At 41.0% G+C, this 22,276-nt stretch overlaps 1 long non-coding RNA gene across 2 annotated transcripts; it reads left to right on the forward strand.

The window, feature by feature from the left end:
- Nucleotides 1-3,271: 3,271 nt before the first annotated feature.
- LOC106505054 (uncharacterized) lies at nt 3,272-21,553 on the forward strand. 2 transcript variants are annotated; one of them, XR_014816861.1, is made up of 9 exons: nt 3,272-3,322; nt 3,465-3,958; nt 4,260-4,672; nt 4,884-5,057; nt 5,405-5,509; nt 5,877-5,959; nt 11,414-11,607; nt 11,805-11,887; nt 19,175-21,553. It is a non-coding gene; the product is annotated as an uncharacterized LOC106505054 (long non-coding RNA). The 2 variants fall into 2 exon arrangements; XR_002336056.2 differs by lacking the exon at nt 4,884-5,057.
- Nucleotides 21,554-22,276: the final 723 nt, after the last annotated feature.

Consider the following 22,276-nt stretch of genomic DNA (forward strand, 5'->3'; position numbering starts at 1 on the left):
CCTTCGGCTGAAAAAGCCGAACTCGTGGCTGTTCAACAAGTTTTAAAAATAATCTTGTATTCTTGTAATATTGTTTCAGATTCTCAATATGTGGTACAATAAGTACAAAAACTAGAAACAGCAAAATTGAAAGAACTAAATGAAGCATTATTCCAACTATTTTTTTGCACACAGCAAATTATTAGAGGACATCACCATTTTTTACGACTCATAGACGTTCTCCTACGTCTTTAGCAGGTGCTTTACATGATGGCAGTCAAACGCTTCTGTTTTGGAAGCGGCCCGTGCTTCCCATGCACCTCTCCATCAACCCGCAGCAATGCTGCGTAGACAGCTCAGTCTGTCTTGTGCTGTCGCCCAAGATGTTATTAAATCCTGTCCATCGTGTCAAAGCTTAGCCCAAGTGTCTACCAATGATGGAGTCGATCCTAGAGGATTAAAAAGGAATCCACTAGGGCAATTGGATGTTACTCATGTTAATAGGTTCAGTTGTTTAAAATTTGTTCATGTTAATTGTTGACATATTCCTCTGTTCTTGGGCCTCGGCTCAGGCAGGTGAGGCTTGTTGACGTGTCAAAAACCATTGTGGGGAAGCTTTTGCTGTTCTGGGCCTTCCACACTGTATTAAAACTGATAACAGTCCTGCTTATGCTAGTAAGGCTTTTGCTGAATTTTGTCAAATTTGAGGTATTTTATATGTCACTGGCACTCCCTATAATCCCCAAGGACAAGCTATAGTCGAACACATCATAGATTGAAACCGCAACTTAAACAAAGGGGGAACAAGAAGCCTCCTCCCCCACACGATTATTAAGACGAGTTTTGCTTACTTTGAATTTTTTCACCTGTAATGAACAAGGAGTAATGCCCATGGAATGGCACTGTGGCCAGCGTTTTCCTGGTACCTCCTCGTTAGCATACTGGAAAACACCTGAGGAAAATATATGGCAAGGCCCTGATCCTTTAATAACTTGGGGAAGAGGTTATACTTGTGTCTTTCCAGAAACAGCGGTTACACCTTTTTGGATTCCTGGCAGGTGTGTGAAACAGTGGCACGGAGAAAGGCCAAGTGACATGCGACTTCTGGCGAGTGACCCTGGGAGCCTGGGGCTGACATAATGCTACGTTAGATCGTCTGGCTTTACAAAAGGACACGCCATTCTTCCTGCCCATTTTACAAGCCAGGCTTCTGCTGACAGACGAAAATTACAAACATTAGAACAGAACCCACAAACTCCATTCCTAGTCTTACTTGACATGGCCTTTAAGGTCTCAGGGAAGAGGCTTGTTTTACCCAATTGTACCTTATTCATGGCTGAAGCTAAGGAATGGGAAATAGGAGGTCTTTGTTTTGTTTGTATGTCTTTGTTGTGTACGGATGGCATTGCCAAAATTCATAAAAGAGCTCCACGTAATTGGCTTAAGGGAAATTAAGCACTTACACAGAATCTCAAAATACGTAAATTAATTTTTGGTTCACGTGAACTGCAAAAAATGTAGTATTTGATATTCATTATTAGCTGTTAATATGAAAGTTTGTTAATCTAGGAGTTCCTGTTGTGGCTCAGCAGTTAACAAACGCGATGAGCATCCATGAGGACACGGGTTCAATCCCTGGCCTCGCTCAGTGGGTTAAGGATCCGGCATGGCCGTGAGCTGGGGTGTAGGTTGCAGATGAGGCTTGGATCCTGTGTTGCTGTGGCTCCAGCGTAGGCCAGTGGGGCGGCTACAGCTCCGGTTAGACCCCTAGCCTGGGACCCTCCATATACCGGGGGAAACGGCCCCAGAAAAGGCAAAAAGACAAAAAAAAAAAAAAAAGTTAATCTAATATAGACAATGTCTTTGGAGTCATCAGCATTAAATATAATATCTTATTGTACCCAGGTTTAATGGAGAAACGTAATTGTATTAAGAGAAAAAGTAAGTCTGTCTTATAGCTTGTTATTTTGAATGGAAAGACAGGAGACAGACTAATACGGATATAGCAAGTGACGGAAGGTTTGTGGGAAGTGGACAATGAGAAAATAATTTTGTTCATGGTTGGGACTAAGTTTAAAATTTCGGTAAACGAATTTAAAAGTAAATTCAAGTGCAAAGCTTGAATTTGGACGGCCGCTTGGTTCTTCCTGGCTCCCTGGCAAACGCAATAATGAAAAAGAAATGGTTAGAAAACGTGTTTTCCATTAGGGGTAGACTTTCTACTGTCCTAATTTGGCTATATTTGGTAAAAATGCGGGTAATTTTAAAGAAAAAGACTGTTTTGATTCATATTCCAGTTTTGTGTGTTGAGATTAGTGTTTACTGTCTAAAACTCACCTCCCAAATAGTTCTCTACCACTAAGTTACATTACTATAAACTTCGAGTTATTAAAAATAACTTAAGCTTGTTTCTGAAGCCGATTGCTGTAATCTGTCTCTGGGAGAATATCAGATGTCCCATGGTGATGGGGGGAATGCATGTGCATTCTGGAAGAGTATCATTTCAAGGGATGCCTCCAGCCTAGATAAAAGGTTTCTTATCAGGAATTCGTAAGTTCAATATTCCCAAAGAAAGTGAAGAAAATTAAGTCTGTATTTCTCACTTAAGGGCATCTACATTGGACTGGTCTATAGAGAGAATTACTGACTTCAAACTGACCCTAAAACAAGGCTCTAATAAGAAAAACACCAATGCTTGGATAAAAAGAAGACAACATCAGAAGTAGGCCACTGTCCCAAGACTGTCACATCTGACTCGTATGGTTATTTGTTTTCCTTCTGATTTACCCTGATGGGCTTCTCCCTTCCAAGGCTCTTACTATTGATGTTACTAGGTGGCATCCCCTCACCTGGCCAGTTAATACCTGCTCTGACCCAGACCCTAAGTAGAGTTTTTTCTAACGTTACTCAAACTCAATCCGCAACAAGTGAGACTTCCGCCCAGGGCTATAACTTTGCCAGGCTATGTTAATTTAAATCTAAAGGCTCCTTTTGTTGGGAACAATTAAACCATCTGGGGATAACCAGCCTAATCACACTAGAGAATTGGGCTGAATGGACAAAGCCAGTGTATAATTTCCTTTAAAGATAAGAAACGACTAAACCAGCTGAACAGGGTGAAAGCCCTTCACTTAACGTTGGAGACCATTGAAACTGCTGAACGAGGCAGTAAACAAATTTGGAGCAAGTGCACAAGCACAGCCACGAAGAGCTTTATCATTACCCGCACCTGATTTTGCTCGCGAACCTACGTCACCTTCCCTAATAAAAGGCATGTGGGCTAAAACCCAGGGGCCTGTGTTCTGCGGAACGGAGTGCCTCCTAGTCCCCCACTCTTCTAAATGTAAGCGTCTTCTGTGCTTCGTTATGCCGTGTCCATCCCTCTCCCAGGGTCTCCCGTTGCCCTGCAGTGCTGGACATGGCAACTTAAATTTTTATTTATGACTTCACTAATACTGCTGTATTTTTATTAACTGTTTTCACAGAATTGCTGTTTCCTGTACTGCCGAATTTGTAACTGAGTCTCTGATAAAATGATAGTTCCGGATGAGGTCAGTGGTCTCCAGACCATGGGAAAATGCAGCAAGCGGGAATATTTTCCTGGACCATTAGAGACTAGAAAGATAGGTGGTCCAGAGACTTTTGGCTCCTGTAAACAAGGCCTAGTCCAGTAATAGCACATGGAGTTGCCTATTAGTAAAATCTTTACTAGATCTGGGAATAGTCATTCCTACCATTGTGAGACGAAATGGCCCTGAAATGCCTCTCAGACTATAGTTGAGTTTAGGACCATGGGGAAACACTGCGAACCGAAGTTTGGTCCTTGCTGACATCAGCCTCTACATGGAGTAAAACATAAGCCACTGCAGCTGCCGACCCTCAGCGCCCCCTGATCAGAGCTCAGCATGGAGACCGGGAGAGAGGCGCTCTGTGCTCTGGGAAAACTGACAGAACAGGCCTTCAGAGAGTTAGATTTAAGGTAAGGATTTTTGTATAGACCCAAACTTCTTGTGTCTTCTCATATCTAGAAAATCAGACATCACTTCCAGTGGCATCTGCATTGGCCAATAGAAAAAAAAGGCAGACTAGAGTAGCTGTGGGTCAGACATCCAAGGTAACACTAGGAAATATTCCGGGAGTCACTTTAGACAAGTCTTTGTATTGCTAAGAACTTTAAGGTTTATGTGACCTGTCAGACTTGATGCCACCAGCTCTTCTCAAAGTAGCATCAGCTGGCAGCTGCAACCTTATATTTTCAAGGTCTCCTCTTATAACAACAGGAGAGGACCACCGCCCCATCCCATGTAACGAGAGGCTGGAATCAAAGATTCCCCGGAGGACGGAGACAGACCCCCCGCCTCCCACACATGACTGTTCAACCTGGAGACCTGCTGCAGACGTGGCTGTAGAATTGGATTGACCCATAGAAACCAGGTGAACGCTCTGCAACCAAAATGTCCTGGGACTGTTCTTATGCAGCCAATACAAAGGGGAGATGGTGGCGACCACTGCAACTGCTGACTTTGCAGTAAACAAACTCAGCGCACGTGCAAAACACCACCTCTAAGATAGTTATCACCTGAACCTGATTTTGCTCATGAACTTACGTCACCTTCCCTAATAAAAGCCGTGAGGATTAAAGCCTAGGCGCCTTCGCGGAACAGAGCACCTCCTGGTCTCCGGCTTTCTAGATGTAAGAGAGGCTTGTGTGTTTTGGTATGATTCTCCCGCCCTCTTTCAGGATCTCCTGTTGCCCTTCAGTGCTGGTTGCAACAATGATAAGTCTTGTGGCTTCTGCCTGGGTCCCGGGACACTCGTTCTTGGAGCTCTTGAGCAACCCATTAAAAAAGTCTGTCTTGAGGCCACAATGCTGTAAAGACACTGAAGCCAGCTCATACTCTCAGCATCCAGCTATCCAGGTCCTACCTGCTGAGGCCTCAGATACCCAGAGGAGAAATGAACCCGCCCCACTATTCAGTGTCTGAATTCCAACCTGTGGATTCATGAGCCAAACAAAAGCTTGTCATTTTGAGGAGCTGCACAGCGCTGATAACTGGACCAGAACTTGTTGCTGGGCGGTAGGTGGAAACTGGAAGGGCCTCAGGAAACTCCCAGTAAGGCCCTAAAGAATGGCAGGGAAAACGTCATTAGAGGTGGGAGGAAAAGGCACCTGTTTTGTCCTGGCACAACAGGTAGCCAAACTGTTGCCTGTGGTAATGGGGGAAAGAGACCTTGATCTACTTAAAAAGATTCCCAGGTAGAATGCTCAAGATGCTGCTTGGCTTTCTCTAGGGACCTAGTATAAAATACGAGAAGGGAAGTATGTTAAAGATGGAACTGTCTAATTTTTGGGAATCTAGAGGACCTATTGAGTTGGGACTTTTTTGGGTTTGAAAATAAACAACAATAAAACTTTTTCTTTTAGCAAAAGAGTCTCCAGATTCTCAGCAAAAGAAATGGCTTCAGAGCAAATGAACTCTTGATTATGGATTTGGATGGAATTCACAACTATTGTGAACCAGTGACTATTGTAAGCCTTTTAATCAAACCTTCGCTTCCCCCCCCCCACCTTTTTTTGTTTTTTTGCCTTTTCTAGGGCCGCTTCCACGGCATATGGAAGTTCCCAGGCCTAGGGGTTGAATCGGGGCTGTAGCCACCGGCCTACACCACAGCAATGCGGGATCTGAGCCACGTCTGCCACCTACACCACAACTCACGGCAATGCCAGATTCTTGACCCACTGAGCAAGGCCAGGGATCGAATCTGCAACCTCGTGGTTCCCAGTCGGATTCGCTGACCACTGCGCCACAACAGGAACTCCCAAACCTTCCCCATTTTGAGTGGCACTGTTTATTGCAGGTACCCTATGGCTGATAACTTGTATTTTTCTTTCCCAGGTCTTCAGATTGATAGGAGCTGTATTTCAGGAACTGCATCCAGGCGCTTCATTCTGATCTACATGACAGATGTTGGACTTCAGGTCAGTGTTGAAATGGGATGAGACTTTTGGGAGCCTTGGGAGGGGATAAGTGTATCTTGTCTGTGGGATGCATGTAAATAATGTAGCCAGAGGACAAACTACGGGAGACTGGAGCCGGCTGTAAATTCCTTGCTGCTGCAAGGGCAGAATCTTCCTCCTTCTTGAATCTGGGCTGATCTGGGGTGTCTGAGGCTAGGACATAAGAAGCCTTGCAGCTCCCACACAGGCCTCTTGTCTCGTCCACACTTGTCTTGGAGCTCTGACAGCCAGGTAAGAAGTAGACTTACAGGGCAGTGGCGGCCGTGCCTGAGGGATGTTCAGGCTAGCCATGTAGAGATGCTGTGTGCAGAGACGAAGGGGTGGGGAGGTCTGGGGGCTCCAAAACTTTGGGATCTTCCCCGCTGAGACCTTCAGACACCATGGAGCACAGAGGAGCCCTTCTCTCTGTGCCTTGTCCCAGTTCCTGACCTGTAGGTTTGTGAGCAAAATAAATTTGTTGTTGTTGTTGTTATAAGATATTTGGAGGTGGTTCTAAATTTAACAGATAATTAAAACATCATCCTTTGTTCTTCGGGATCCCATAGCCATCTCCTGTGATTCAGACTTGGTTTGGTCCTACTTTAGTTCATCAGAAATGTTGTTTTTCTTTCTTTTTTTTGTTGTTGTGAGATGATTTTTTTTTATTAAAATAGTTGATTTACACAGTGCACTAATTTTTAAATTTTAGTTTATTTTTTTAAACTTATTTTCTTAAAAAATTAAAGAGAAACTATTTATTTCCCCAACACTTTTTTTCCCCCCACTGTACAGCATGGGAACCCAGTTACACAGATTTGTGGTTTTTTTGTTTTTAATGGCTTCACTCATGGCATATGCATGTTCCCAGGCCAGGAAATGAATCCGAGGTGTAGCTGTGACCTGCAGTTGCAACCTACGCTGCAGCTGTGGCGATGCCAGATCCTTTAACTCACTGTGCCAGGCTGGGGGATCGAACCTGCACCTCCACGGTGACCCAGGCCAGTACAGTGGGGTTCTTAACCTATTGTTCCATGGTGGGAACTCCTGAAAAATCTCTATTTTTAGCACTCCTCCTTCTCCAGGTGATTCTTAAGCAAATGGAAGTCTGAGAGCCACTGATTTAAGAACTGAGACAGCTGAGTCTTTTTCCTCTTCCCCCATCTATCACCTGACCTCCCAAATGCCCTTCGAGACATTTCACTCCGTAAATTGAAGAGATAGCCATTTAGAATAAACTCGAAAGCAAAGAGAGAGGAGTTCCCTTTGTGGCTCAGTGGGTTATAAACCCAACTAGTATCCATGAGGATCCAGGTTTGATCCCTGGCTTCGCTCACTCAGTGGGTTAAGGATCTGGCATTGCCATGAGCTGTGGTGTAGATCTCAGACGTGGCTTGGATCCAGAGTTTCGGTGGCTGTGGTGTAGGCTGACGGCTGCAGCTCTGATTTGACCCCTGGCCTGGGAACCTCCATATGCCGTAGGTGCAGCCCTTTTTATAAAAAGAAAAACCAACAAAAAGCAAAGAATCAGAAAAGCCTTAATTGGGAACAAAGCAATGACATCTGTAATGGTACTGAGTATTTAATGACCATCCATTAAATGGTTTCAATAATTAGCAACTAAAAATCCTTGGATGAGCCAAGTGATGTTTCTTTCTTTTCTATGTCTCAAGCCCTAGGCACATGTCTGTCGTTTCCAGCACATTCGGTATTATTTCAGTTAGCATTTCATTTTCGTATCATGAACCTCAATTTGACATCTTGAAATATAGCCCTGTGACTCACATATTTTTTCACCCTGGAAAAAAATATGGGTGAAGTTTTTATGGAAGATAAAACTTCTTCACTTAATATTGCTGCATTCAGAGCCCCAATCAATCCAATTTGGCAGGCATTTTATTTCAAAACTATCATATGGAGCAATTTACTTTTCAAGACATTTCACTTTGTTGCTGTCAGAGAGATCCATTTAGAACAAAATCAAAATCAAGGAGAGAATCAGAAGTAACTTTATTGGGAGCCAAGTGATTGTGTTGGTCGTGGCAGTGAGAAGGCAGTGACACCCATTGACTAGGTTTTTAAGAAATACAGACTAAAAACCTTGAATAATATGAATCACTGAATTCATTTTCACCTTTTAAGATTTCCCATAGCCTACCAGTTCAGTGTTAAGGGCTTACTTATTACCTAGAAAACGTGCTCAATAACAAAGTCAACTGAAGAATCAATGAAAAGAGCAGACCACATGACTTGGAAAAATAGGTTGACACTTAAATCTTGGAGAGAAAGCTGAGGAGCTGTAGCAGCCAACTTAAAGATGGCTAATACAGGGTGGATGGCAGAAAAATCCCTCCATGTTTCTCTAAAGTCATGCTTAAAGTATGTTCTAAAACAACATTACCCCTTAACGTTTTTATGATTATATTTGCAAGACTATTCCTCAAAAGATTGGGTGTTTCCTTGAGGAATTAGAGCAACAGTAAGTGGAATGAGGACTTGGTTAGAGATGCATAGTCCCACCTGAAGGCTGTCATTTCCAGGTATGCTTATTTGACATGTAACTATGCAAATTTTTCTTTTAAAATATGTTTTAAAAGTTGGAAGGCAGCTATGCTCACCACTACACCACCAACGCTACTTAAAATCTGTTTTAAAAGTGGAACTTGCAACTATTACTAACGTGATTTAAACTATTACACCTGTATAGCAAGTACGTCAAGAAAAGCACTCAAGTGAAACCTGGTAATTTTCACTAAAACATAACTTATTAATCAACTTGGAGTAAGAAACACTTTTTTTTATTACTCATCCTGCTTAAGTCAGAAGTCCTTTTCAGGGTGAGTACAATGCTCCCAAATATCAGCAGCCAGTCCAAGCATCTATCTTTCTGTGTTTATTTTTCTTCTGCAGCCAGTGGGGCTGTCATTCTCTTAGTGAGATGATTCTCTGACCGAGCCCAACTGATAAGACTAAACAATTATAACTGACATTTCCATATTTTTTTCTTGCCTTTCTCCTTATAAATGGCAGAGGGGTGACAAGAATGTATATACTTGGAATTGATGGTTTATTTATAGTTAGACGTTTTCAGGAGAAAAGGCACCTTCCTTATACCTATAAATATTCTCCATGCATTGAGTGTCTCAAATATAGTGGAAAGGATTATATATTAAATACTTCTCAGGGACTTCTCTCCAAGTCTGCATCAGCTATGTCCTCCTTTGGATATAGAGTTTAGCAAGGGATCTTACCACCAGCCTTTAAAAAGTTACCTCTTGGAAGAATTAAGCATACAAGTAGATGGTTACATCTTCTTGGGCTGTAGTTACGTCAAGTATAGAGGCGTTGATTTGTTTCACAGAAATGTGCAAGTGGGAAAAACAAATCAAGCATGCTAATAATGAACAATATCAAAGGTCTCATAAGATTATTGGCAGGTTTTGATTCTCCTACTAAGTGAAGCGAGTCAGAAAGACAAATACCATATGATATCATTTATATTTGGAATTTAAAATATGGCACAAATGAACCTATCTATAGAACAGAAACAGACTCACAGACATGGAGAGCAGACTTATGGTTGCCAAGCAGGGAGGGAGTAGGGAGTGGGATGGGCTGGGAGTTTGGGGTTAGTAGATGCAAACTATTACACTTAGAATGGATAAGAAATGAGGTCCTGCTGAATAGCACAAGGAACTATATCCAGTCTCTTGTGATAGAACAAGATGGAAGAAAAAGTGTGTGTATATATATACATATATATATAAGTATATAGTGTGTGTGTATATATATACATATATATATAAGTATATAGTGTGTATATATATAATCTGTATATATGTAATAAGTGTATAGTGTATATATATATATAAAATCTGGGTCACTTTGCTGTACAGCAGAAATTGACACAACATATTAAATCAACTATACTTTAATAAAAATTTTTAAAAATTTAAAATTATTGGCAGGTTTGGAGAGCTTGGGACATTAACTAGTCTGCCCCTTGCCAGCAAAACTTAACTTTCTTCTTCTAATTTTTAAATTTTCTTCTTGGTAGTGATATAACTGTTGTAACTGATAGTCAAATAGACAATGCATTCAATCACGTATAAGCAAAATCTATTTTAATGGGTTGCATGAGAATAGTTTTTCCAAATCTCCAAAATATCTTAAAAGCTCTTTTGGAATTTGAAGGCCTCCACCGTGTTCTCCCCACTACCTCAGTTATAGTTCCTTGAAAGTGGGTTTGCTCTTTGGATAAAAGTATTGTCTGGGACCTAGACTTGTGAATTTAGATACAGCTGTAGGTTAAAACTAAGTAATAGCTCTCAATGGTAGTGTGGCAGGTTTTATTTCCCAAGGATGGCTGCCACCTTATGTCACATCTGCCATATTCCCTCCACTTGAGCATGGATGGATAGAACTTTGCAATTGTGTCAACCATTAGAGAATGGAGAAAGTGACACTACGTGACTTGCAAGGCTACTCAAATGCCATGTATTTCTGCCTGTTCTTGGGGGGGCACTGGCTCTTGGAACCCAGACACTATGGTGCTAGGAAACTAACAGGGAGAGTTCATGGGTAGGTGTCCCAGCTGACAGCCCATTATCACCCACCAGACATGCAAGTGAGCCTTCAGATGATTTCAGCCAGCAAGTTATCTAGTTGATGTGTGTGGAGCAGAGATGAAGCGTCTTTGCTACACTCTGCCCAAATTGCAAGTTCATGAGCAAAATAAATGATTTTGGTCTCTGAAGCCACTAAGTGTAGTGTGCTTTGTGACTCAGCAAAAGAGACCTGGAAAAGATTTTGGTACCTGGAGGTAGACTGCTACTGAAACAGAAGTGTGACAGGTATGGCACTGGTTTGAGGACTCAGTAGTGGGCTGAAGCTGGAAGGGCCTCAGAGTATTATCAGGGCTTTATGGGACCCGGAGGAGGCTGTCAGCAAGGCCTGAAAAGAAATCCGGGAAGATGTTATTGGTCCTGGGGAAAAAGACCTTTGTCTTATAGTGGTGGAGCATTGTCCCCAAAATCACCTGCAATAATGTGGAAAATAGGAAACATACCCAATGCAATCAATAATCTAGTTAGATATACAAGCAGTATTGAAAGTGCCACCTGGATTGGCCAACGGGGACCTGGCTGTACAGCACAGGGGACTCTATCCAATATTCTGTGAGGGTCTATATGGGAAAAGAATCTGAAAGGGAACGGATGTGTGTATATGCGTAGCTGAATCACTTTGTTGTACAGCAGAAATTATTACAACCTTATAAATCAAATATACTTCAATAAAACTTTTGAAAATGAAAAAAAAAGTGCCCCCTAACTTCTCACTGGCTATGCATTTGAAGCGACAGAAGAGAAATAACAGTTAAACTTAGAAGAAGCCAGGAATTGCTGGGTACAAAAAAATTAAACTGTTTCTCATTTTCAGCCTCTCCAGATGGTAAATGACACTCAAATTAAGAAATGGCTTCTAGGAAAATCAATGGTGCTGCAGAAAAATGTGGTCTAAATATGAAGCCAAGGACATGACTGGAAATTCATTTGCTGAGACCTCGGAGGAACAAGATGGTGTTTTATGGACCTTTTCAAATAGATAAGAAAATCCTTCTAAAGATCTTGAAGGTATTGTCTTAGAGCACCCCACAGAGATTCCTAGATAGAGAAGGGTTTTTCCTAAAAGCCCCTCTACATTTAATGGCAAAAAAGGCAATACCCAGAGGGCAGAACTTTTTTTGAACAGTGGGGTTTACAGCAGTTTTACTCTACTGAACCGTCATTGTACCGTGAGTCTATGTTGAGCATATACACTGTCTTTTTAGTCCATAGGCTCTTCAGAACTCAAGTTGCGGACCTCAAGCCTCATCCACACTTGGACCCGAGTAACACGATGCGATCTTGAACTGTAAGTTAATATCATAATGGTTAGGGGCTTGGGGCTCTTGGAAGAGGGGTTCAGTGTGTTCTGTATGTGGGAAGGGTGTGAACTCTTGTGGCCAGAAGGCAGACTGTGGCAGAGAGTACTGTCCAAACGTGGCCATCAGTAACATGTTTTATCCTACACCTTTCAGGGTGACCTTGACACTGCTGAGTCACGAGGTCTACAGGCTATTCCACTGAACTTAATAGTTTTGACTGTGATGGCTGGTAAGGGATTAAGAAAGTGACCTTCTGGGATTTTGGAGGTTAGGTCATAAATATGCCATATTTCTGCCTTACCCTCCTGGGATGCATGTTCTTGGAGCCTAGTTGCCAGGCAGTGAGGAAGCCAAGGCACCCGCCGAGCTCCCAGCTGAAAGCAGCGTTAACCATTAGGCATGTGAGTGAATCTTCAGATGATTTGAGCCTGTAGCCCTCAAGGAACCTCTAGCCTTTGAGTCACCCACATTGATACCAGATACGACAGGGAGAAGTTGTCCTTCCTATGACATGCACGAAGTGCACATTCATGAAGGAAGTAAATGGTTGTACGTTTTTTAATCTAATTTGGAGTGTGATTTGTTAGGCAGCAATGGAAACCTGGGACAAGAACGGATAAACAGATCGTCTGCTCTCATCCAATGGAGTATTATCCAGCCATGAAAAGGAGCAGAGTGCTGATGCACGCAACAACACAGGGGAATCTCAAAATCCATGTGCTGAGCAAAAAAACTGGACAGGAAGAGGACACACTGCATGATCCCATTTAATTAAAGTTCCAGAACAGACAAAATTAATATAAGATGAAGACACTGAATAGTGGTTGCTTTTAGGTGCAACTAAGAAGGATCACGAGGAGATTTTTTTTTTTTCTTTATGTCTATTTTGGGGGCTGCTCCCACGGCATGTGGAAGTTCTCAGGCTAGGGGTTGAATGGGAGCTGTAGCTGCTGGCCTATGCCAGAGACACAGCAACACCATATCCGAGACACGTCTGCAACCTACACCACAGCTCACGGCAATGCTGGATCCTTAACCCACTGAGCGAGGCCAGGGATCAAACTCTCAACCTCATTGTCCTAGTCGGGTGTGTTTCAACTGTGCCAGGATAGGAACTCCGAGGAGATTTTTTTTTTTTTTTGAGAGTTTTTTTAATTACTCAATGAATTTATTACATTTCTAGTTGTACAATGATCATCACAATCCAATTTTATAGGATTTCTACCCCACAACCCCAGTGCACCCCCCCACCCCCCGAACTGTCTCCTTTAGCGACCATAAGTTTTTCAAAGTCTGTGAGTCAGTATCTGCTCTGCAAAGAAGTTCATTGTGTCCTTTTTTCAGATTCCACATGTCAGTGAAAGCATTTGATGTTTTCATTGTATGACCGACTTCACTCAACATGATAATTTCTAGGTCCATCCATGTTGCTAAAAATGCTGGTCTTTCGTTCCTTTTAATGGCTAATAATATTCCATTGTGTATATGCACCACTTCTTCTTGATCCACCCCTCTGTTGATGGGCATTTAGGTGGTGTCCATGTCTTGGCTATTGCAAATAGTGCTGCAATGAACATTGGAGTGCATGTGTCTTTTTGAGTCATGGTTTTCTCTGGATAGATGCCCAAGAGTGGGACTGCTGGATCAAAAGGTAATTCTATTTTTAGTTTTCTGAGGAATCTCCATAGAGTTTTTCACAGTGGTTGCACCAATTTACAATCCTACCAACAGTGTAATAGGGTTCCTTTTTCTCCACACTCTCCTCAGCACTTATTGTTTGTAGACTTTTTGATGATGGCCATTCTGGCTGGTGTAAGGTGGTACCTCATCGTGGCTTTGATTTGCATCTCTCTAATAATGAGTGATGTTGAACATCTTTTCATGTGTTTTTTGGCCATCTGTATGTCTTCTTTGGAGAATTGTCTGTTTAGATCTGCCCATTTTTCGATGGGGTTTATTTTTTTCGTATTAAGCTGTAGGAGGTGTTTATAAATTTTGGAGATTAATCCCTTGTCGGTTGATTCATTTGCAAAGATTTTCTCCCATTCTGTAGGTTGTTTTTTCGTTTAGAGTTTCCTTTGCCGTGCAGAAACTTTGAAGTTTGATTAGGTCCCATTTGTTTATTTTTGTATTTATTGTCAACACTCTAAGAGGTGGATCTGAGAAGATGTTGCTATCATTTATGTCAGAGAGTACTTGGCCTATGTTTTCCTCTAAGAGTTTTATAGCATCTGGTCTTATATTTATGTCTTTAATCCATTTTGAGTTTATTTTTGTGTATGGTGTTAGGGAGTGTTCTAATTTCACTCTTTTACATGTGGCTGTCTGGTTTTCCCAGCACCACTTATTGAAGAGGCTGTCTTTTCTCCATTGTATATTCTTGCCTCCTTTGTCATAGATTAGTTGGCTGTAGGTGTGTGGGTTTAATTCTGGGCTTTCTACCCTGTTCCACTGATCTATATTTCTGTCTTTGTGTCAGTACCATATGGTTTTGAGGATTATTGCTTTGTAGTATAGTCTGAGATCAGGGAGCCTGATTCCTCCAGCTCCATTTTTCTTTTTCAGGATATCTTTGGCTATTCTGGGTCTTTTGTGATTCCAAACAAACTTTACAATATTTTGAGTTCTGTGAAAAATGTCCTTGGTAATTTGATAGGGATTGCATTGAATCTGTAGATTGCCTTGGGTAGTAAAGTCGTTTTGATAATATTAACTCTTCCAATCCAAGAGCATGGTATGTCTTTCCATCTATTTGTGTCATTTTTGATTTCTTTCATCAGTGTCTTATGGTTTTCAGAGTATAGGTCTTTTGTTTCTTCAGGTAGGTTTACTCCTAGGTATTTCATTCTTTTGGATGCAATGGTAAACGGGATTGCTTCCCTGATTTCTCTTTCTGATCTTTCATTGTTAGTATATAGAAATGCTGTTATTTCTGTATTTTTGTATCCTGCGACTTTGCCAAATTTATGGATGAGCTCTAACAGTTTTCTGGTAGAGTCTTTAGGATTCTCTAGGTATAGTATCATGTCACCTGCAAATAGTGATAGTTTTACTTCTTCCTTTCCAATTTGGATTCCTTTTTCTTTCTTTTACTTCTCTGATTGCAGTGGCTAGGACTTCCAAAACTATGTTGAACAGTAGTGGCAAGAGTGGACATCCTTGTCTTGTTCCTGATCTCAGCAGGAATTCTTTCAGCTTTTCACCATTGAGAATGACGTTAGCTGTGGGTTTGTCATATATGGCCTTTATTATGTTGAGGTAGGTTCCTGCTATGCCCACTTTCTGAAGGATTTTGATCAGAAATGGGTGCTGGATTTTGTCAAAGGCTTTTTCTGCGTCTACTGAGAGGATCATATGGTTTTTATTCTTCAGTTTGTTAATGTGGTGTATCACACTGATGAATTTGTGGATATTGAAGAACCCTTGTATCCCTGGGATAAATCCCACATGATCATGATGTACAACCCCGTTAATGTACTGTTGAATGTGGTTTGCTAGTATTTTGTTGAGGATTTTTGCATCTATGCTCATCAGTGAGGTTAGCCTGTAGTTTTCTTTTTTGTGGTCTCTTTGTCTGGTTTTGGTATCAGGGTGATGGTGGCCTCATAGAATGAGTTTGGGAGTATCCCTTCCTCTGGAATTTTTTGAAATAGTTTCAGAAGGAAAGGTGTTAGCTCTTCTCTAAATGTTTGATAGAATTGGCCTGTGAAGCCATCTGGTCCTGGACTTTTGTTTGTTGGAAGTTTTTAATCACAGTTTCAATTTCAGTTCTTGTGATTGGTCCATTCATCTTTTCTATTTCATCTTGGTTTAGTCTTGGAAGATTGTACCTTTCTAAGAATTTGTCCATTTCTTCTAGGTTTTCCGTTTTATTGGTGTATAGTTGCATATAGTAGTCTCTTATGATCCTTTGAATTTCTGTGATGTCTGTTGTTACTTCTCCTTTTTCATTTCTAATTGTATTGATTTGAGTCCTCTCTATTTTTTGCTTGATAAGTCTGGCTAAGGGTTTGTCAATTTTGCTGATCTTTTCAAAGAACCAGCTTTTCATTTCATTGATCTTTTCTATGGTTTTCTTTGTTTCTATTTCATTGATTTCTGCTCTGATCTTTATGATTTCTTTCTTTCTACTAACTTTAGAGCTTGTCTGTTCTCTCTCTATCTGCTTTAGATGTAAAGTTAGGTTGTTTGAGCTTTTTCTTGTTTCCTGAGGTGGGCTTGTATTGCTATAAACTTTCCTCTTTGAATGGCTTTTGCTGCATTGCATAGGTTTTGGAAGGTCGTATCTTTGTTGTCATTTGCTTCTAGGTATTTTTTAATTTCATCTTTGATTTCTTCAGTGATCCATTGGTCGCTGAGTAGCATGTTGTTTAGTCTCCACGTGTTTGTGTTTTTTGCAGGTTTTTTCTTGTTGTTGATTTCCAGTCATATAGCATTGTGGTTGGAAAAGATGATATGATTTCAATTTTCTTAAAGTTACCGAGGTTGGATTTGTAGCTTAGGATGTGATCAATCTTAGAGAATGTTCCATGTGCACTTGAAAAGAATGTGTATTCTGTTGCTTTTGGATGGAATGTCCTATAAATATCTATTAAGTCCATCTAGTTTAATGCTTCATTCAGAGCCTGTGTTTCCTTATTGATTTTCTGCCTGGATGATCTGTCCATTGCTGTAAGTGGGGTGTTAAATTCCCCTACTATTATTGTGTTATTGTCAATTTGTCCTTTTAAGGTTGTTAGCAGTTTACTGTGGTGAAACTATGTTGGGTGCGTAGATATTTAAAATTGTTATATCTTCTTCTTGGATGGATCCTTTGATCATTAGGTAGTGACCTTCCCTGTCCCTTAAAATATTCATTTTTAAAGTCTATTTTATCTGATATGAGTATTGCTACTCCAGCTTTCTTTTGATTCCCATTCACGTGGAATATTTTCTTGCATCCTCTCACTTTCAATTTGTATGTGTCCCTAGAAGTGAAGTGGGTCTCTTGAAGGCAGCATATATATGGATCTTGTTTTTGTATCCATTCAGCCAGTCTATGTCTTTTGGTTGGGACGTTTAGTCCATTAGCATTTAATATAATTATTGATATGTATGTTCTTATTGCCATTTTATTAATTGCTTTGGATTTGTTTTTGTTGCTTTTTTTTCCTTCTCTTGTTCTCTCCTGTTCTGGTTTGATGACTATCTTTAGAGTTGTATTTGAGTTGATTTTTCTTGTTTGTGTATCAATTGTAGATTTTTGGTTTGCAGTTATTCTGAAGTTTTGATGTAAGAGTCTATATATATATATATATATATGAGACTGTTTTAAGTTGTTGGTCTCTTAATTGCAAGTGCATATCCAGTGTCCTGCATTTGTACCCACCTCTTCTCATGATTTCTGATTTTGGTGGCATAATTGTGTGTGCGTATTTCATACCTTTACCGTATAAATAACTTTACTGGTGAGCCTTGTCACTTGCAGTATTTTTGTTTCCTGTTGCTGTCTTGTCTTTTCTGCCTAGAGAAGTTCCTTTAGTATTTGTTGTAAAGCTGGTTTAGTGTTGCTGAATTCTCTTGGCTTTTGCTTATCTGTGAAGGTTCTGATTTCTCCTTCAAATCTGAATGAGAGCCTTGCTGGGTAAAGTAATCTTGGTTGGAGGTTTTTTCCTTTCATCATGTTAAGTATATCATGCCACTCCCTTCTGGCCTGCAGAGTTTCTGCTGAAAAATCTGCTGATAACCTAATCATGGTTCCCTGTATGTTACTTCTTTTCCCTAGCTGTTTTCAATATTTTCTCTTTGTCTTTAGTTTTGGTCAGTTTAATTAATATGTGTCTTGGGGTGTTCCTCCTTGGGTTTATTTTATATGGTACTCATTGCGCTTCCTCGATTTGGCTGAGTGGTTCCTTTCCCATGTTAGAGAAGGTTTCAGCTATTATTCCATCAAGTAGTTTTTCTGTCCCCTTCTCTCTCTCTTTTCCTTCTGGCACCCCTATAATATGGATGTTGGTGTGTTTAACGTTGTCCCAGAGTTCTCTGAGACTCTCTTCATTTGTTCTCAATCTTTTTTCTCTTTTCTATTCCACATCATAATTTCTACTAATCTGTCCTCCACCTCTTATTCGTTCTTCTGCCTCCTGTATTCTGCTGTTAACCACTTCTAGTGAATTTACTTCACTTATTGTATTTTGCATCTCTTCTTAAGTTTTATATCTTGTATCTTTTTGCTCAGTGTTTCCTGTAAGTTATCCATCTTTGCCTCCAGTTTATTTCCAGTGTCTTGCATCATCTTCAGCATCAACAGTCTAAAGTCTTTTTCCTGGAGGCTGAGAATTTCCTGATCACTTAGCTGATTTTCTGGGGTTTTTCCTCTTTCTCCCTCATCTGAGTTCTCTGTCTTTTCATTATTGTAGATTTTTGGTGTGGACCTTTTTACAGATAATAGAGTTGTAGCCTCTCTTACTTCTGGTATCTGCCCCTTTGCAGCTGAAGTTGGTATGGGGGCTTGCTGTAGGTTTCCTGATGGGAGGGACTGATGCCTGCCCACTGGTAGGTGGAGCTAATTCCTATCCCTCTGGTGGGTGGGGCTTTGTCTCTGGATGGGATTAGAGGCTGGGCGGCTGTGTGCCTGGGGGGCCTTTAGGCAGCCTGTTGGGTGGGGCTGTGATCCCACCTGGATTGTTGTTTGCCCTGGGGCTACTCAGCACTGATGTGTGGGGCCAGATTTTCCCAAAATGTCCACCTCCAGAGAAGTACATGCTGCTGAATATTCCAGAGAGCTTTGCTTCCAATGTCCTTCCCCCACAACAAGCCACATTCACCCCTGTTTTCCCAGGAGGTCCTCCAAGAACTGCAGTCAGGTTTGACCCAGATTCCTGTGGAGACTTTGCTTTGCCCTGGGACCCAGTGCACTTGAAAGTCTGTGTGTGCCTTTTAAGAATGGGTCTCCATTTCCCCCAGTCCTGTGGAGCTCCTGCACACAAGCCCCACTGGCCTTCAATGCCAGATGCTCTGGGGGCTCTTTCTCCCAGTGCCAGATCCCCGCACATGGGAGTTTGATGTGGGGCTCAGAACTCTCACTCCTGTAGGTGAGTCTCTATGAACCAGTTACTTTCCAGTCTGTGGGGCTTCCCACCCAGGAGGTATGGCATTGCTTATATCATGTAATCGCCCCTTCTACCTCTTGATGTGTTGTCCTCTTTTTCTTCTGGAGTAGGATATCTTTTTAAAGGTTTTCAGTCCATTTGGTTGAAGGTTGCTCAGCATTTAGTTGCAAATTTTGTTTTTAGGAGAGAAGTTGAGCTCCAGTCCTTATATTCTGCCATCTTCAGAAATTCTTGATTATGAAAGATCTCAAGAGTTTATCTATCTTGATTTCATGCCCAATGCAAGAATCTGCTATAAAACATGAATGAATTTCATGATCCAGTCTCTGCTTAAAACCTTCAGAGAAAGATATGTTGATCAGATTTTATTGTTTTGGGCAAAGAACCAACACCAAAAGGAACCTCAGTTTACTCATCTGCTGGAAGGCAGCTGCTCCAAGGACGCCCATCATTGCCAAGTGCCAACACCAAGCACCTCCGCCTCCACTAGTGGCCTGGGTCCCTTGCAGGAGCCTCTGAGGGACCTGAAGCTGCCAAGCTCATCAACCCCAGCACTGCTGCTGCTGCCACCGCCAACGCTGCCATTAGGCCATGTGCCACCCCACCCTCCAGCTGGCCCTGCCCTGTTCACCTGGCACACTCCACTGCATGCTGTCCTGAGGAGGTATTCTTGATAAATGAAAATGGTCTGTCACGATGGAGGTGTGAGGTTCCAACGGTGCCTCCATTTGTCAAAACTGTGCAGCTAACACTCATGCCTTTCACTGTACATACACTTAAACTAATACATATAAAGAATAAAAATTGAGTAGGTGGGAAGTGTGTATGAACATATAACTATTCTAAGAAAAAATGTTGCTAACTATTAAATCTGGGTGAGCAGTACATAAAGTTCATTTATTGTTTACTTTGTCTAGTAAATTTTAAATTTCCCATAATACATTTAAAAAGAGGAAGAAAGTTTTTCTTAAAAAATGGGATTTAACTGTAAAATGAGTATGTTTCTTGTATGGCTGCTAGAGAGACTCTGGAAATCAAAAATATGTTTCTAAAATGTTTTGAACAAGGTAGTACAATTTAAATGGATGAATAGCATAACATGTTTTAAGACCTACCAAAGCATAACACTCACTGTAATGTGTAAATATGTCCAAAATCAGTTTTATTATTTTATGTGGTGCAACATGTTACTTAAATTAGCTCATAACATTTTTATTTTAGTAGTGACTGTCCATCAACCTAACCTTTATAGGACATTATTAGTAGAAACTAGTTCCTAATAATGATTTAACTGGCAGAGGGACAACAGGAACTTAAGCACAACATTAATTGTGGTGGCTCTTAGATTCTAAAGTGAACTTTTTAATTGTCATTTATTTGAAACCTCTTCTAATTATAGTAGTCCTTTTTAATGAGTAATTGGAGTGTTGGATAGCTACTATGCCATTTTCCCATTGGGTTTAGTATTGCCTAAATGATTTTTTAATGTTTACCCATGTAACATATTGGTGATACAATATACTATTGGTGTATAAAAAAACCTCATTTATCCAGATTTCAAATAATTTGAAATGTGATGAACCACAAATTTATTTCTTTAGCTCAAGAGTTTTCTTCCAATCTTTGAGCTTCAGACCTGCATCTGCAACAACCTTTGGGAAGTCTCTGGGATGTCTCCCCACAGGCATCTGAAACTTACCCTTCTTTCAGAGGGGCTCACCCTGTCTTCCCCCCCGCCCCAGGAGAGAGCAACATTCTCTAGCCCCCTGTTCAAAGCAGAAATGAAGCATCTTCCCAGACTTCTCGCTCTCTAATCCTCCACATCTAGTCACTCACCAAGTCCTGCTGTGTCTTGAGTATTTCCTCTTTCCTTTTTTTCTGCTATTTTCTCAGTTCAAACCCTCAATATTTCTTAGATAACTGCAGTGACCTACTTCCAGGAGGCTGTGTTTCCAGTTTTTCCCTTCATTCAAATGTGTCCTCCAAAATTGTTGAGAGAATAGTCTTAAGAAAACGAAAAGCTCGTCGTGTTACTCTCTAGTTTAACTTATTTAGGGCTTCTCCACTGCTAACTGATGGATAAAACTCTTAGCAAGGCAGACACAGCCCCTCATGATCCAGTCCTTGCCTGGACTCCAGCATTACCTTTCATCTTCCTGTTTACATGCTATGCTCCAGCCACGGTCCATGACATATGGTACTCATAAAGAAGCATGCCACCTGTGTCTTCATGAGTGTGTTCACTGTGCTACATCTTCATCCCAATTTCCTAGGAAAAAATGTATTTGTCTTTCTAGATTGTACTCAGGTATTAGGCCCTTGTTAAATGCCCCTTTCCCCAGTCCCAAGGAAGAACCAACCATTATAGCATCTGCTGGCCTGGGCACCATTTATAGACGTCTATCATTACACTTCAACATTTTTTGCCTTGTTGGGTTTCCAGGCCCATTTCCCTCATGCTTCATTTTGGAAAGAAACTATATTTATATGCCTAAGATGAGAACAGTCCCTAACACATGCAGGCACTTCATCATTACTTGTTAAATAAAGCCCAAGTAAAAATGGTGTTCTTTGATATTCTTTTTTTTTTTTTTTTTTTTTTTTTTTTTTTTTTTTTTTTTTGGTTTTTTTTTTGTCTTTGTTGTTGTTGCTATTTCTTGGGCCGCTCCCGCGGCATGTGGAGGTTCCCAGGCTAGGGGTTGAATCAGAGCTGTAGCCACCAGCCTACGCCAGAGCCACAGCAACGCGGGATCCGAGCCGCGTCTGCAACCTACACCACAGCTCACGGCAACGCCGGATCGTCAACCCACTGAGCAAGGGCAGGGACCGAACCCGCAACCTCATGGTTCCTAGTCGGATTCGTTAACCACTGCGCCACGACGGGAACTCCTGATATTCTTTTATCTAATTAAAAAAAAAAACTGAAATCATAAAATCTATAGTATAGATTCAGATTATAAGCGGTTACAGTTCTTTGACAAATAGGAAAACTTTACACATTCAATCTCTCTCCCTCTCATGTACACGTAGTCTGAAGTCTTATCACTTGTAAAGCTGGTATTCATCATATTCTAGGGTACTGTTTCTGATTTATTAAAAAATATCTCCACTGAAGTTTAACATTTTTCACTGCTTTCAAAATTTTCTGAATATCTATAGGCATGTGTGGTATGTAATATATGGCAACTTCCCAGTTAACAAAATGTGAAACTAATTTGGGTGAACATCTGTATTGCATAGTTTAAGAATAACTGAGGCAAAATACTGCCTGGTGGTTAAAAATAA

This window comes from Sus scrofa, chromosome 9 (assembly GCF_054392235.1).
Source record: "Sus scrofa isolate SSC_HxYL_T2T_F1_AM1 chromosome 9, Sscrofa_HxYL_maternal_Yorkshire_Landrace_v2.0, whole genome shotgun sequence".
Classification (NCBI taxonomy): domain Eukaryota; kingdom Metazoa; phylum Chordata; class Mammalia; order Artiodactyla; family Suidae; genus Sus; species Sus scrofa.